This window comes from Ixodes scapularis, unplaced genomic scaffold (genome assembly GCF_016920785.2).
Source record: "Ixodes scapularis isolate PalLabHiFi unplaced genomic scaffold, ASM1692078v2 PGA_scaffold11__112_contigs__length_91849675, whole genome shotgun sequence".
NCBI classification, from domain to species: domain Eukaryota; kingdom Metazoa; phylum Arthropoda; class Arachnida; order Ixodida; family Ixodidae; genus Ixodes; species Ixodes scapularis.
Window position 1 is genome coordinate 22,093,806 of NW_024609837.1, and position 14,000 is coordinate 22,107,805.

Sequence of the window (14,000 nt, forward strand, 5' to 3'; positions counted from 1 at the left end):
GCTCAGGACTAGCTCCCATTCGTCGTCCTATAAAACAACACCTCCTCTATACGGTAATGCCAGTCAGGTCGTGCGCTTAACAATGGGTACCGGCGGACGCCCTGCTTCTCTGGCTTCCCGCTACGTGGCGCCGCAGCCCGACCACACATCGCTCCAACAGTGACATAATAAAGAGGAAAACATCACGAAGCCGATAGACCGATCTCACCAAGCGTTCCACGCATGCATGACGCCGCCATAACTGTAGTTCGTAGGGGGCAGACGGCAGTTCACGAGATAGTCCATGCTGCCTCGACCTCCAGCAGGGTTGTCGCGCCTGCAGAAAGACTACAGCTCCCACGATGCATGTCGGCAGCGGTGGCGTACTCAAACTAGCTGTGAGATCGGTCTATTCACGTGCGACAATCAAGCGGTACTGACGGTGGAATGCAAGGCCCGGGAAATGAGACGGGTTGCCCGCCGTGAGTGTTAAAGCCCCTTTATGTCTCAAAAGTAGCGCAAGGTTCGTCAATGCACTAGGCACGTGCACCGTGCAGACCTTGGCAAAATCATGGTGGCACAGCGCAGCACTGAGCTAGATTTCAGACGCCACGAATTTCCCAGAAGTGACGCGCGGCATGTGCCTCGAGCATTTCTACAACATTAAATTATTGAATGGCGCCACTTTTCCCACGATAGAGGGGCTTTAGTGAGTGTCAGGTGCCAGCGCCTACCGCGGCAAACTCTAGTGAATGGGAGACGGTAACAGGAAAGGGCATGATCCGGGGGAAAGCGCTCATGTGACAGGCATTACCCAGAGGAGGCGTTGTCTTAGAACCATGATTTTGATTGTGCGGAATGGATGTTGAACGTACATTCTTGTGCACTCCTCGCAGGCAGTGCAGCCAAAACTATGGATACCCGTGCGCTCGCGAACCTTGAGCACCGATCAAGGCTGTGCACGCTCGGTGTTCGCTTCTTCTGAAATGCCAGAAACGGATGTCCTCAGGCATTGCTCTGAGCGATGTATACCTTTCGTTTCAACGTTCAAAGGAAGCTATAAAAATGCGAAAATGTTATCTTAAAAGCTATATCGTAAAATCGTTGATTAGTACAAAACGTAAAGATCGCAGGAGCTTCCTCGCTAAAAGTTGCTGCGATTATGGGGTTACCTGGGCCTAAAACAACTTAATTCCCAAGGCCCTACATGCGACGCAAACATTTCGCATCGATTCTCAGACATTCCAACGTTCAAACAAAGCTAAGAGTATGCGAAAACTGCATGCTAAAAGCCTTATCCATTTTTTAACATATCCGGGAATTCGAGCACCGCTGCAGCGATATGGCTGATGCTGTCGCACAGGCTCTAATATCCAGAGCGATCTTGCACAGAAACGGTATGAAGCCCCATTCTTTCACATCTTCACGTTATACCTGCGTCAGAGAGTACGAAGACGCCCGATATCGTCGGCAAGCAGCTGCACATCACGAATCCGCGCACCGAACAAACTCGCATCCACCAGCTCTGGGCGCTGCCATCTTGCCGGTGACATCACGGCTCTTGCGAGGCCACCTGACGACTAGTCACTCGGTTGCTATGGGAACCGAGCCAACTCGGCTCGTTACTATGGTACCGCGTGTGACCAAACGCGGCAAGAGGCGGCACAGGGAGAGGCGTGGCGCTACTCTGGCATCTAACCTCGATCCGCGATCCCGCCTACTACAATAAAGATCAGTGCTGCTAGTACATCATACAAAAACTGTTTGCAGATAGGTTTGAGGCATACAGATGTACGAAGAAAACGCGCTTCGAACGAGCTTGAGGCATGTCTCCAGATAATCCGGCCATTGTGTCTCCAGGTTATCTCGCCTTCGTGCCTTTAGTATAATGTAGTAGCTTAAAGGTTCTGAATTGCCAGGAGAGGCTATTTGGCTGACGTGCCACTCAGTACAAGCGAACACAAAACCGCAGATTGGGGTGAGAGAAAGCGAGGTGTAGCACGACGGCCGCGCGTGCAGAATCCCTGTCGCAAAAGCCCCGCGTCATTAGCCCCAAGTTTCAAAAGCCCCGCATTCAATTGCCACGTCGCAGATTCCCCGCGTGCTAAAAGCCCCGTCCTCACTGTACCCGATCCACCTCGCGCTTCAAACATCACTGCTCCATGCCTTAACCTTCTCGTGGGGACCTTAACCTAATCTGTTGGGGATGTTCAAAGGCTATTTTTAAGTGAAAGGAACAACACAATACATAGCTTGCATGCGACGTCATTCGCGGCTATGACAGTATTTTATGCGCCGCAAGCGTTCGATTCGCTGTGTTAGTTGCTCACCGCAGAAGTTGTAGTTCGAAGAAACCAGTTGGTAGAAACAACCGTCCGTACTAAATAATGGCGACACTTCCAAACTATGTATAAGGTTATCTAGAATCACCGAAAAACTTATAATGACCTACAACTGGTCAATAGCGCAAAACTGCACACCAGCATTGCACTCCGCTTAGAATGCACCTACCAAAATAAATCAAATATATTTGTTTTTATATGACGTAAGAAAAATGGAATTGGCGTTTTGTGCAGTGATAAGTATGGAGTCAGGAGCAACAGGTTAACAGTTTTGACAGAACCCCTTTTGTCGACTCTGCGAACCCACGCCTGCTTCATTGTCGACGAAAGCTTTGGTTCAATGCTTATTGTTAAAAGTCGTCACTTTAAATGTTTTGCCATGGGACCATTATTTTCTGCTCGTTTTCGCTAACAACGTCGCAAGACGTGAAAATGCTTAGCGCACACCTGAGAAAAGAGAAGTTTCATCCAGTTATTCCTTACTTCAATCCCGGGCACGGAATGATTACGTTTCATAAAGTCGCGTGCACACTTACTGTCTTTTAGTTAGAGGCAGAATGCTCCGCCGTCAGAATGAGGACCCGGCCACCTGACACGGGGGATTTGTGCCATGGGTTTCTAAAACTGGGGCTTTTGAAAATGGGACGAAGGGGACGGGGCGTTCGCCGCGGAACATTTGACATGGCGTTTTCGACATCGGGCGCTTTCGTGCACCACCCAGAAAGAAAGGGGGGCTGCATCAGGTGAAGCTGAATCTTTGTCATTTACGCTTCTAAAAAAAAAAAAAAAAAGAAATATACAGCCAAAATCGCGAGAAGCGTAGCGCAACGGTGTCACTGGCGCGCAAACCATGAGATCCCTCAAGTCAACCATCCCCCCGGTATTTCCTTGTTTCCAGAGGAAAATTTATTGATCACCAAGAAACGACACCCTCGTCACTCCTCCTTCCCCAGATGTGGCTCTCCGCCTTCCACTTATCGGGAAAAGACGGGAGAGAAGAGGGGGCGTTGGGAGTGAATCCCAAATTAGATTGTCTCCCGCACCCCCTCAGTTTTTTCCCGCGCTTTCTTGGTTTCCCGCCATTTTTTTTCACGCGTCCCATTTTGCGGTGCCACTTCTTTCTGTCCTATTCATTCCTTTCTCTTTCTTTTCTATTTCGTCCATTCCCCTTCTCGTGTTTCGGTTAATTTCTCACTCTTTTCCCTTTCCGGCTTTATCGAAGACTTCCCCGATAAACATTCTTCTTCCCTTCTTCCTTCCACATTCTTTCAGATGCTCCAAGCTTTATCTTCTATCGCTCCTTTTCCTCGATGCTTCGTTCATTTTTTCTTCCCTTTATTCATCGCTCTATCTCGCTCCGCTTCGTCTTCCCGCGCTTCCCTCTTTCCCGCGCGTTTGTTTCCCGCTCTTTCCGCCGCGCCACTGAACCGTGTCCCCCAGCTGCGCGCGGCAGTGGCAACAGGGGCTCTCGCTTGTGGAGCCACTTCATCGTGGACCCTAACTCGATTTGGCTAACAAAGAGGGTAGCACCTCGGCCCACCCCCTTGGTTCTGGCCCCTGTCTCCGGCCCGGCGACAGCGGCCAGAACCGCCGTTCCTTTGTCTTCGCGTCCATTCCGCGCCGTGCTTCCGGAAACTCCTGGTTCTGCGGCTTGACTAGTCTGCAACGGAAGTAGCAACTTCGGAGCTAGACGTCGATTTCGTCTGGCAACTTTGTAAACAACATGGTCTCGCATCGATGGGTTTAAACAGCGAAACCTTTGAATATTTCAGCAATCAGTGGTTGTAGCGCGTATTTTGATGACGCTGGGTATTTATTGTTTTTCCTGACGTTACTTATTCAGATAATTTTCAGTATGCAACGTAAACTTGCAGCAAAGTTTTGAACCTCAAATACTTAGAAGTAAGATTACATTTGTATTACCTGATGGCGACGTTTTGCGTCACTCTATTTCTCGTTTTGATTTAATTATCTTTCGCGTCATTCAAGGTTTAGTAGAATCGACAAGTAAAGGACGACATTCTGCAAACAAAATTCACAATGGCCTTTGAGCTTATTCTAAAACGCATTCACGCCATTACCGTTGAAGGACTCAAAAGATGTATCGAGATAATCAAGGATGGCAACATCGCCTGTATAACTGTTATTTTTGAGGTACGAGTACCTAGCCCGTCAAGAAGGTTTTTGTCTGAATAGAACAAGAACCATGCATTAGCTTATGGTCTGAGGTACCTTCTTCAACAGCAACACAGAAAGCAGAAAGGTCGGTATTAACAGAAATTCTAGAGCGGAACTACTCGAGCTTGTAATTTTTGTGGGTTCGTCTACTATCTGGATAAAATAACAAAAAAAAAAAAAAAAAAGAAACAAGCAACATATCTAGCCCTATCTCCAAGCTTGGCACGTTTGTACGACCGTTACTAGAATTTACCCACACAGTTCCTGAAAGGTTGAAATCACCTGAGATAATTATTTTGTTACCGGTATTTGTACTTATATAGGAGTAGTCGTATAATCTGTTTAAAAACTATGGCTGAGATGTTGGCGCTCCGATATTCAGCTCCGATAATACTCTCCGATAATCCAAGGTGTTTCCCCACACATTGATCTTGCACCAGAGGCTTTCGTGATTCTCCATCTGCTTTAGCAGAGCACATAAAATAATGCTTTTAATTAACAAGGCGACACCGTTCCCTCACGATGGTTAATCTCCTCTGAATTTTGTATACGAAGGAGGAAACAGATTGCCATCCGACATATCGTTTTTTAAACATATCTCTGTAATGCCAGCTGCATGCGGGTCATCTGTTAGCAATGCAGACTCGGGTTGTTCTGCTTTGTTTACCACCCCTTGCGCGTTGACGAAAACAACCCTAAGGTTTTTTTTCGGGCCTCTTGACACGATTAAATTTTGCCACTTTGTCATTCAACCATTCTGGGTGGTGGTCTTCCAGTTCGAAACACAATCCTCGAGTTTGCGCATTCATCCAAAACGTAGGCAATATTATGAAAAGGAAGTTTATCATAAACCATCCAAATCCTTTCATATTGTTCGTCATTGGTTCTAACAAACGCCCACAAATTCTTACGCCTCGACAAGGTGCTTGACGAAAAGTCATTAGATACAGACAACCTTGTATTCTTTAACTTGATGCAGTTCTTATATATGTTAATTTTCTCAATATAATTGAGCGACCGTAAAATAACACGTCCAATTCTGCCCTCCTGGGGCCTTCCTACTCGATAAATTCGCTCCAAGGATGTGATGGTTATACGAAGTTTTTCTGTGACGTTTTCGTTTACGACTGCTGCCTCGAGTTCCATTTTTGTTTCATCAATTTTCTCTGGTAGGCCGAAAACTATTAAGTTATTTTGGTGGGAGTAATCTTCCTATTCGGTAAGCTTCTTGCCCTGTTCGTGCAACGTTTTTTTTAATTTTTTTTTTAGAGTTTTAACAGGAGTTTTAGCACCTTGCACGTCCTTTCATTATCTTTTCTTGATTTTACAACTTCATTCGATTGCGATAGTTTTCTGTTGATCTCACTGAGACTGCAGTCCTTCTGCTCTTCTTCTGTTTTAATTTTCCTTTAATTGGTTCAGAACTGACTTGAGAATTCGCTTGAACTCGGGATCCGGTTTATACTCTACGTTACCGGCTAGTAATAAACATAGGACCATCCCAGACTTCTTCAAACTTTCAAAGCACATTTTGGGGCACGGTTATACAATACTGCAGTACTCACTGGAACGGAATGATCGACACTGATCACTGTAGCTAATACCGCTGTCAGACGGGAAAGTAAATGTCATTTTAATCGAACGTCATTCACCGCTCGGCGAATCAGCTCGTGGTACTGATTCTGCACATGGCCCGTGCACGCACAGCGTGGCGTATTAAACACGCGAATTGGCCGAGCTGTAATATCATTTTGCTTAAATGTAATTTAACGCGCCCGTCTGACAGGGGTAGAACTTGTACGATGAGGTAAAACATATTAGCCGTTTCGCTGGGAGGACCACCACCGTGACCCCCCACTTAATAATGGGAGCCACGTCGCTGGATGATTTCGTCAAGGTTCCAAGATGGAAGGTTACGGTGATTGGGCGCCAGATGTTGGTCCCTGTGGGCGATGCTTGCACACGGTGATAACGAAGTTGTTGAGGCAGGGTGTATAAAGAACATGATCTGTGCAGTAAGCCATGACATATTAGCTGTGCTGCCGGGACGATGACCATCACACCCTCTTAAGCCGGGGTCGCAATGCTTACGCATCATATAAAATACTGTGTGCAAACACGAGTCAGCGCAATATGAAATGCGGCGTGCCAAGTTTTTTTCAATTCATTGCCATGCGGCATTCGAAGCAGGGATCTCGCGGTGACTCGCGTTCAAATCTTCATGCAGACTTTCTTTTGTATAATGTATAAGCAGTATGACGCCAGCTTTACGCAAGCAAAGAAACTCCATCGCCGAAAGCTCGTTCAAAGTTCGATTTACTGCGGTTCTAACGGTCCGCAGTCTAAAGGTGTAAGGCGGCGACTTTGAATAAGTAAAAGGACCAAAAGAACTGAATTTGTGTACCAGCCTGAGTTTTTAGTTGGCAGCACACATTATTAGTCTCTACGACGGAACAAGTTATTTAGCTTGCTGCATCCCATGGATAATTTTGTTTTGTGCTTTAAACATGGCGCCAAGTTACCCTAACCTTATAAAGGTTTATAATACCTCGCTAAAATAGTTTCCTCAGTGTCGAGGCGAAAAGACAAGCGCCACCTCAGGTGAAACGTACGACGATTCACAAAGCTATGTTCGACCACCTCTTTTTTTACTTTCCTTCGATCACGTTTGGTTCATGCGGACACTGAATGGCTATTTACGTGTACAATTTAAAAGGTCGCGGAAGCGACGTAATGGCGTCCTATTGGTGGAGCCAATTGCCTCCACCAAGCAGACGCCATCACATCACTTCAGTGACGTTTTAAAACGTAAACGTAGATGTCCAGACGCTCAAAATGCAGATTGTCAAAGACTTTAGATGGCACAGTTACCTTACCGTCCGTTAGAGTGTGTACCTGTCCGCTTCGCAATTTCGTGCGACCCTCTAAGTCCTAAATCGCCACTTGATGTCGTTGTCGTCTGAAACACGCGATCATCGTTCCCCAGGCGCTTTCTCCGCCTTTCGGCGGAATGAGTCGAGCGACAAGTTTGTCGGTCCTGACGATTACGTCTTGAACGAGGTTCCTCGTTTTTTGCTCCTTTCTTTTCTTTTTCGGAAACTCGGAACGTGACCGAGAAGGCGATTGCAGAAGCCGCCGCTGCTGCTCTCTTTTATGTTGGCACTTTTTGTTCTTCTTACGGGGCTGCTTTTTTGCCTATACTTTCAGTAACGAAACTTCCCAAAAATTCAGGTCGCGCTCGGTCCTAATGAGGACGCTAACGAAGAGTAATTGCGAACGGATCTATACGCGCACGACTTCGCTCGGATCCGTTCCCTTGATCAGCCGCATTATTATTCGAGCACTTCTATCTCCCAAAACTTCATCGTTATTTCCTAATTTCTCCTTTCGCTTTCCCATTCACAAGATAGTGAATGTATCTTTCCACCTTAATTTCAGGGCGATGTTGTTTTCGCTCTTAATTTCAGTTTCCCCAATCAAAAAATGATATTTCCTCAAAGTTCTTTTCTATGAGAACGAAATGTTCAAGAACATTCCCGACGCCAAATTGCCGTTAAACTGACATTGACATCATGTGGCCTTTGGTCACGTGACGCCAAATTGACGCGTAAGTAACGCAACGGGACATAAACGTCACGTGACCTGACGTCACGCGACGTGGTCACGTAATATCACAATGTTTCAGTATGTCATCTGAAATGACGCAACTTGACATCAATTATCCCGCTAAATTTATCCGTAAAGTGCAGACAAATTTAGTGGGAAATTAGACAAACTTATAGAACGGGGTTTTAAAAAATGGAGGGCCTTTCCACTTCACGTGAAGATGGAGGATCGGCGAAGCTGTTATCTTTACGACGTCTAGGAGGACGCCTAGAGGATGACGTTTAGGACGACGTCTAGGATGACCTTATGGACAACTTCAAGGACGGCATCCAGGACGACCTCGAAGACGTCCTAGAAGTCTTTCCAATCTGGTTTTCACTAGAGTGGAAAGGCTGGAAAGGTTGCCGCCGTCGCTTATAGATGGCGGTAGCTGCCTGGTGTTTTGTGTCGACATTTGTTTGGAACGGAAGATGAATTATGGAGGAAGATCTTGCTTCACCAAATCGGTCAACAACAACAACAACAAAAATCAACTTGACGGAAGTTGCTAAGTTATGCGAAGATGTTAGAGCGAGTCAACGTTGGAGCGAGTTATGCTCTCCATTCTACCGTAAGCGCAAGCGACGTAATAGCGAGCACAACACTGCTGACTCGTCATGCACGGACGCCCGTGCCGTGGAAGTAAGCGTCGTTCAAAACGGCCTGCTCTGCTCGTGCGTGTAGCATCGGCGCCGGTCCCACTTGCAGGTGCGTGCGGAGTACGCTCACTCGTCAAGTGTTATGTACGTGTTCGCGTACCATACTTTATTTAGTTCATAGCTTGCAACGCTGTCGCGGCTGCGGACGCGAGCTTGTGGATGTATCTATACCCCGTTTCAACACAAGTGCGAGCGAAGCCAGTGCGACAAGCTCGAGAATGTTGGTATTGATGTCGCAGGCCTGTTCGAAATATGGCGGAGCCATTACGGCGTGTATCACTGGAGCATATGTATCGCTAAAGCTTCACCGATAAAAAAAAAAATTATTTTTATGTCTCCTAATATTTAGCCGCCCGTAGGCCAAACACTCCCGAAAGTTGGCAAAGAACACATATTAAAAAGAAGTTGTGAATCGTCTGAAATCGTGGAGAATATAATTGCAATTTGGCGGATCGGTATGATGATTAAAGAACGACTCGGCACTTCCTGTCAAGCCGGAGGATGGACAGACACTTACGAGACACTCACCGGTAATGCAACGCGATAAGGACGATTATGACGGATATCTAACGCAATTTTGGGAGCCACGGTTGGACGAACAGGTCTAGAGGGGCTTCAGAACGGTCGGATGCAAATGCGGGGTCTAGGCGGGGTCATTGCCACACTTATATGACGGGAAAAGTCCACACGACCGGCATCGCGCCCCTTGAGCTGACCCAGACACCGAGACGCTTGGGAACATCCAGAGGGCGCCTCCATCGCAAACCGGAAGTTGGAGGAAGGTTTTTCGTAAGAGGCGGAGGAAAGAGAAAGCACCACTTTTTCCAGATACAGGAGCTTTACGTGACCTTACTGTGTATTAACACGATACTGCTCATTTGACAGACCTACGCGAGCTTTAGTTGCGCTGTCATTACCAAAAATTTCCACTGTTTTTACACCTAATTGGTTTTTCCTGTTCAGCCTTACGTGAAAAAAAGAGCATAATCCATATCTGCTTGCTTTCTTACAGTATAGCCTCTCAAATATCACAGTGGCGATACTTGCGATACTATGACGGGAGCGTCATTAAAAAAAGGAAAAATTTTATCTTCGCGAAGTAGTTGGGAATTATACTCCTCGGTTGCGTGATATTTACAAAACGGGAAAATGTTTTTGCTTCTGGTAGAACGGCCCCGCGATTGATGGGTGGAAAGCACGGAAGGATTTCTTCTCCCATTCTTTCTTGTTTGTTCGCGTGTTTCTCCCAACTTGTGCTCGTTACCAGGTAAGCTATTTCATTACCGTAGCGATCAGGTGCGCCTGCCCACGCCCTGTTCTCGTCAGACACGATTTCTCGATTGTTATTTTCCTTGAAACGCGTGTTTGAGCCGTCGTGGCAAAGGCAAACACGGCAGTCTTCCCACCGGCGTTTGCCGTCGCAGCCTCTGTAGAGTGTGAAATTCGGGAAGAGATTTAATGAGGAGGCTTATATAAATTAGGGAAGAAAAAAGCGATGAAAGGTTTTGAAGGTTGAACATAAGTTTTCCCCCATGCTCGGTAAAAAAAAAAAATTAGAAAAAAAAAAAAAACATTAAGGTATTTCGATGGATTGGAGCGTGCTGGTAAGTATCAGGGATTAAAAAGAAAGCTTCTTTTTTGTTTTTGTCGCTTCCCATTAGGGTATATTTAGTGAAAACGAGAAAGACAGATGACGTCGGCGGGTGGCAGCTACGTCGCTGGATAGTCCGAACACTGGCTGCGTCGCGGTCAAGACGTCACCCGATGCATCCGTTTATTCATTGAACCAGTATACGTATTATGTTTCCTTTTTGATTGAAGATGTAAGTGTGCGCTTTTATTTAGTGCGCTTTATTTGTTGCACAAGCATATCACTCAAAGCGCAGAAGAGGGGGAGCAAGATTAACAAATAAAAACAAAAAAGTTTGACTTATTGGTCTAAAAATATGCAGATTTCAAAGCAATTTGTTAGTATAGGTGCTGTCATCGGCGCTATTGATAACAATTTCTTCGTGGAAATGTTTTGTTTCTAAATACCTTCTTCAAAGACAATATATATTTTTTGTTTGCGGCTCGGGCCAAAATGCGATCTTTAAAATATATGTTAATTAAAAAAAAGAAAAGAAAAAACCTGACTGATCAAACAAAAACAAAAAACTGCCATATTCTTCGACTAAAAATAATAAGACAAAGGGGTATTATGACGCCGGTGGTTATCCGCTATGATTGATGATTCTTCTTAGTTGAAGACACTGAAACACTTCAACAAAAATCGTGATAAAATTATTCGTCTGAATAGCGAAGAAGAAACAAGATGGGGAGATAATTTGCAAATTGATGCGAGTCTGTCAGCTAATCTTTCTCGCTTAACGATTCTCCTGGTCGCTAAAATTTCGGTCGTACTTCGTGGAGGCTTCGAAATGTGATTTTAATGGGCTCTTTTGGTCAAAGCGTTAGTTCGCTTCTCTGTTTTTGCGATTTAAAATGACAAAGTTATTGCCTTTTTTTATGAATCGGAGAGTTGTGTTTTGCTCGACTGCGGCTTTCGCTCAAATTGCGTTTTAATGGCCGATAGATATAGTCATCGGTGTCGAGATAACACTTTTCTCGTATGAAGATGTCTGCTTTTCACCGCACCCACGTGTCAGTTATTGAGAATGACACATTTCCTTCTGAAGTGCGTCTTTGATGATTCTTGTTAGAGTCACTGAGAGCTCAAGACTGTCAGGGTTTGGAGAGTCCTGGTAGTTTCTCTTCGTTTTTTTTATATCGCCTAACAACTAATGAGAATGGGCATTATTCGAAAAGAACGCCGAGTGACCAATCACAGACTGAGAAGCAGGAACATGATGAGCCATACTCTGCGTCCCTTAAGGTCAGTGACTATAGTTTCCCCGTGATCCTTTTTTTATGAAACGCAGTATTACAGTGTACTAGAATGCGTTGTATAGTGTTGGGACCGGAGCGGCTCGCGTGACGCGTGTGGTGTTAGATCGCGATAGTTGTCGACACCGGCGCATCGGCAGCAGAGCCGTTTATACTGAGAGAGTTTGGCCATTGGGCGGAGCTTGTTGCCCGCTAGAACCAGCGGATTTCGCGATAATACAAAATGGTACGTGTTACTTCTTTATTCCTGAGAACTCACATAGAGCTCACATGAGTCAGAGACCCAAAATGGCGGACGGAAGTAGTCATACCCCTTTTGTCAGACTATGCTGCGCTGGTTGCCAGGCTGTTCAAATCTCCTTAAGAAGGCCCAACTCTCTCAGTATAAACGGCTCTGATCGGCAGTAGGCTAAGTACGGCGGAGATTGTACGCGTGCACCACATGAACTCGCACGTGCGGCGGCACGTGCGGACTTCAGCGACTCTCTGCTGCCGTGTCGACCGCAGCGCCGCGGTTATTGTCTACGCGCGCAGCCTCGCAAGTTCTCACTGTCGAGTCGCGCCGGTCCAAACACGACCCCGTATTCTAGTACGCTGTAGCAGTATGCCGTGAACGGTTTTTGAATGTTGTACCCAATTAGAATTCATCAAACTATGCGTTTTTTATATGTATCTATCACAGACTGGAAGAAAAAAAAAGCCAATATGCATACCGGTCAACAAATGAGCAGAAAAAGAGTTAGATGTGTCCTAGTCCCGACTTGATATATGTACGCTTTGCGCACGCCGCAGATAACAGCCTCCATTGTTGACCTTCTCTCGTCTTACCGAGAGGCCGAGCTACACTCTAGTCGAGCCAGTGAAACGGGTGTTGACATGCCTCCACAAGTGCCGATGCTGTGGAAATGGATGCCGTAGAATCGAAAATGGAAATAACCCTAGAAATAACATATCTATACTCTGTTTCACCTTATGATGAACCGCAGGAAAGGCTACAAGCGCGAGCTCCTTGCTCTATACTTCGTTTCAGCTTCCATCCGAGCGCAGCCAAAGGCTGAGGGACGGTTCGCCACTTCGAAAAGAGCATTCCTACGCACCACAAAGTAGTCCACAAAAGTAATAATTTTATAAATAACCGTTTTGTACGTAAACATTGCACAATATTCCAGATTTATATTGCAGAGAATGATTTGTAACTCAAAGAATTAAATATATGAAGTTTATGTTTTTATTAATATATGTAAATGCATGTGGTTTGGTGAAAACACACACATCCTCTGGCAACACGGCTGCAGCGCTCGGTTTTCTGCGTGATTTCGTTCCCGTAATGGCCGAATCATGTGCTTCGCTGCTTTCCCCACCGGGTCGCTTCAGAACGACCTTTCGCAAAGACACGTTTGGGCGTCAGGCGTGAGAAGTCGTGATGAATATCTACTTTCGAATTCGGCAGGAGACTCAGGCCGCGTCGTACCGCGAATGCGTTGTAAACTAGAAAAGCGTCTGCACTGTAAAAAATCTTTCGTAGAAAAAACGAGAAAATGCTTGGCAGCTCTATTAAGAGGGGATGCTCATTAAAATAACGCACCCCCATATTCAGAAAATATGTGAAAAGGGACGTTAATGCAACGATACCCATTTTTTCAAAATACGAGGATGCTCGTTAAACTTATGTGTACACATCATTTTAATGAGCATCCTTATACTCTGAAAAAATGGGTATTATAACATTAATCTAACGTGCCCCCATATTTTGAAAAAATGTGAAAAAAGTCGTTAATATGACAATACTCATTCTTCCGAAGTATAAGGATGCCCATTAAAATTATGCATGCACATAATTTTAACAAGCAACCTTGCACTTCGGTAAAATGGGTACCGTTGCATTGACGACATCTTTTTTCACATATTTTCACAATATGGGGGCACATTAGCATTTTAATGGGCAACCCCTCTTAATAGAGCTGCCAAGCATTTCATCATTTCTTTTTTACAAAATATTTGTTTCTACATCTCTTTTTAGCTGAGGCACTGAAGTAGCTCATGTTCTGCTGTCCAATATTTTTCACTTACACAAGTTTCTGTGCAACGATATTCTGAAATATAACTTCAGGGTCATTGATGCACCTGGAAACGTGAGCCATATACTATGGGGATTGCAATGCAATGCAATAGTAAATTTATGCACTTTGGAGCAGCTCTGCTGTTTTGTCTAAAATGAAGAGAAAATAATTGGCACAGAAACTTTAACTTCAAAATAGGTGAGATAGGGTGCAGCAAAACAGCAACTAGCTAGTGTTTCTCATATGATGCA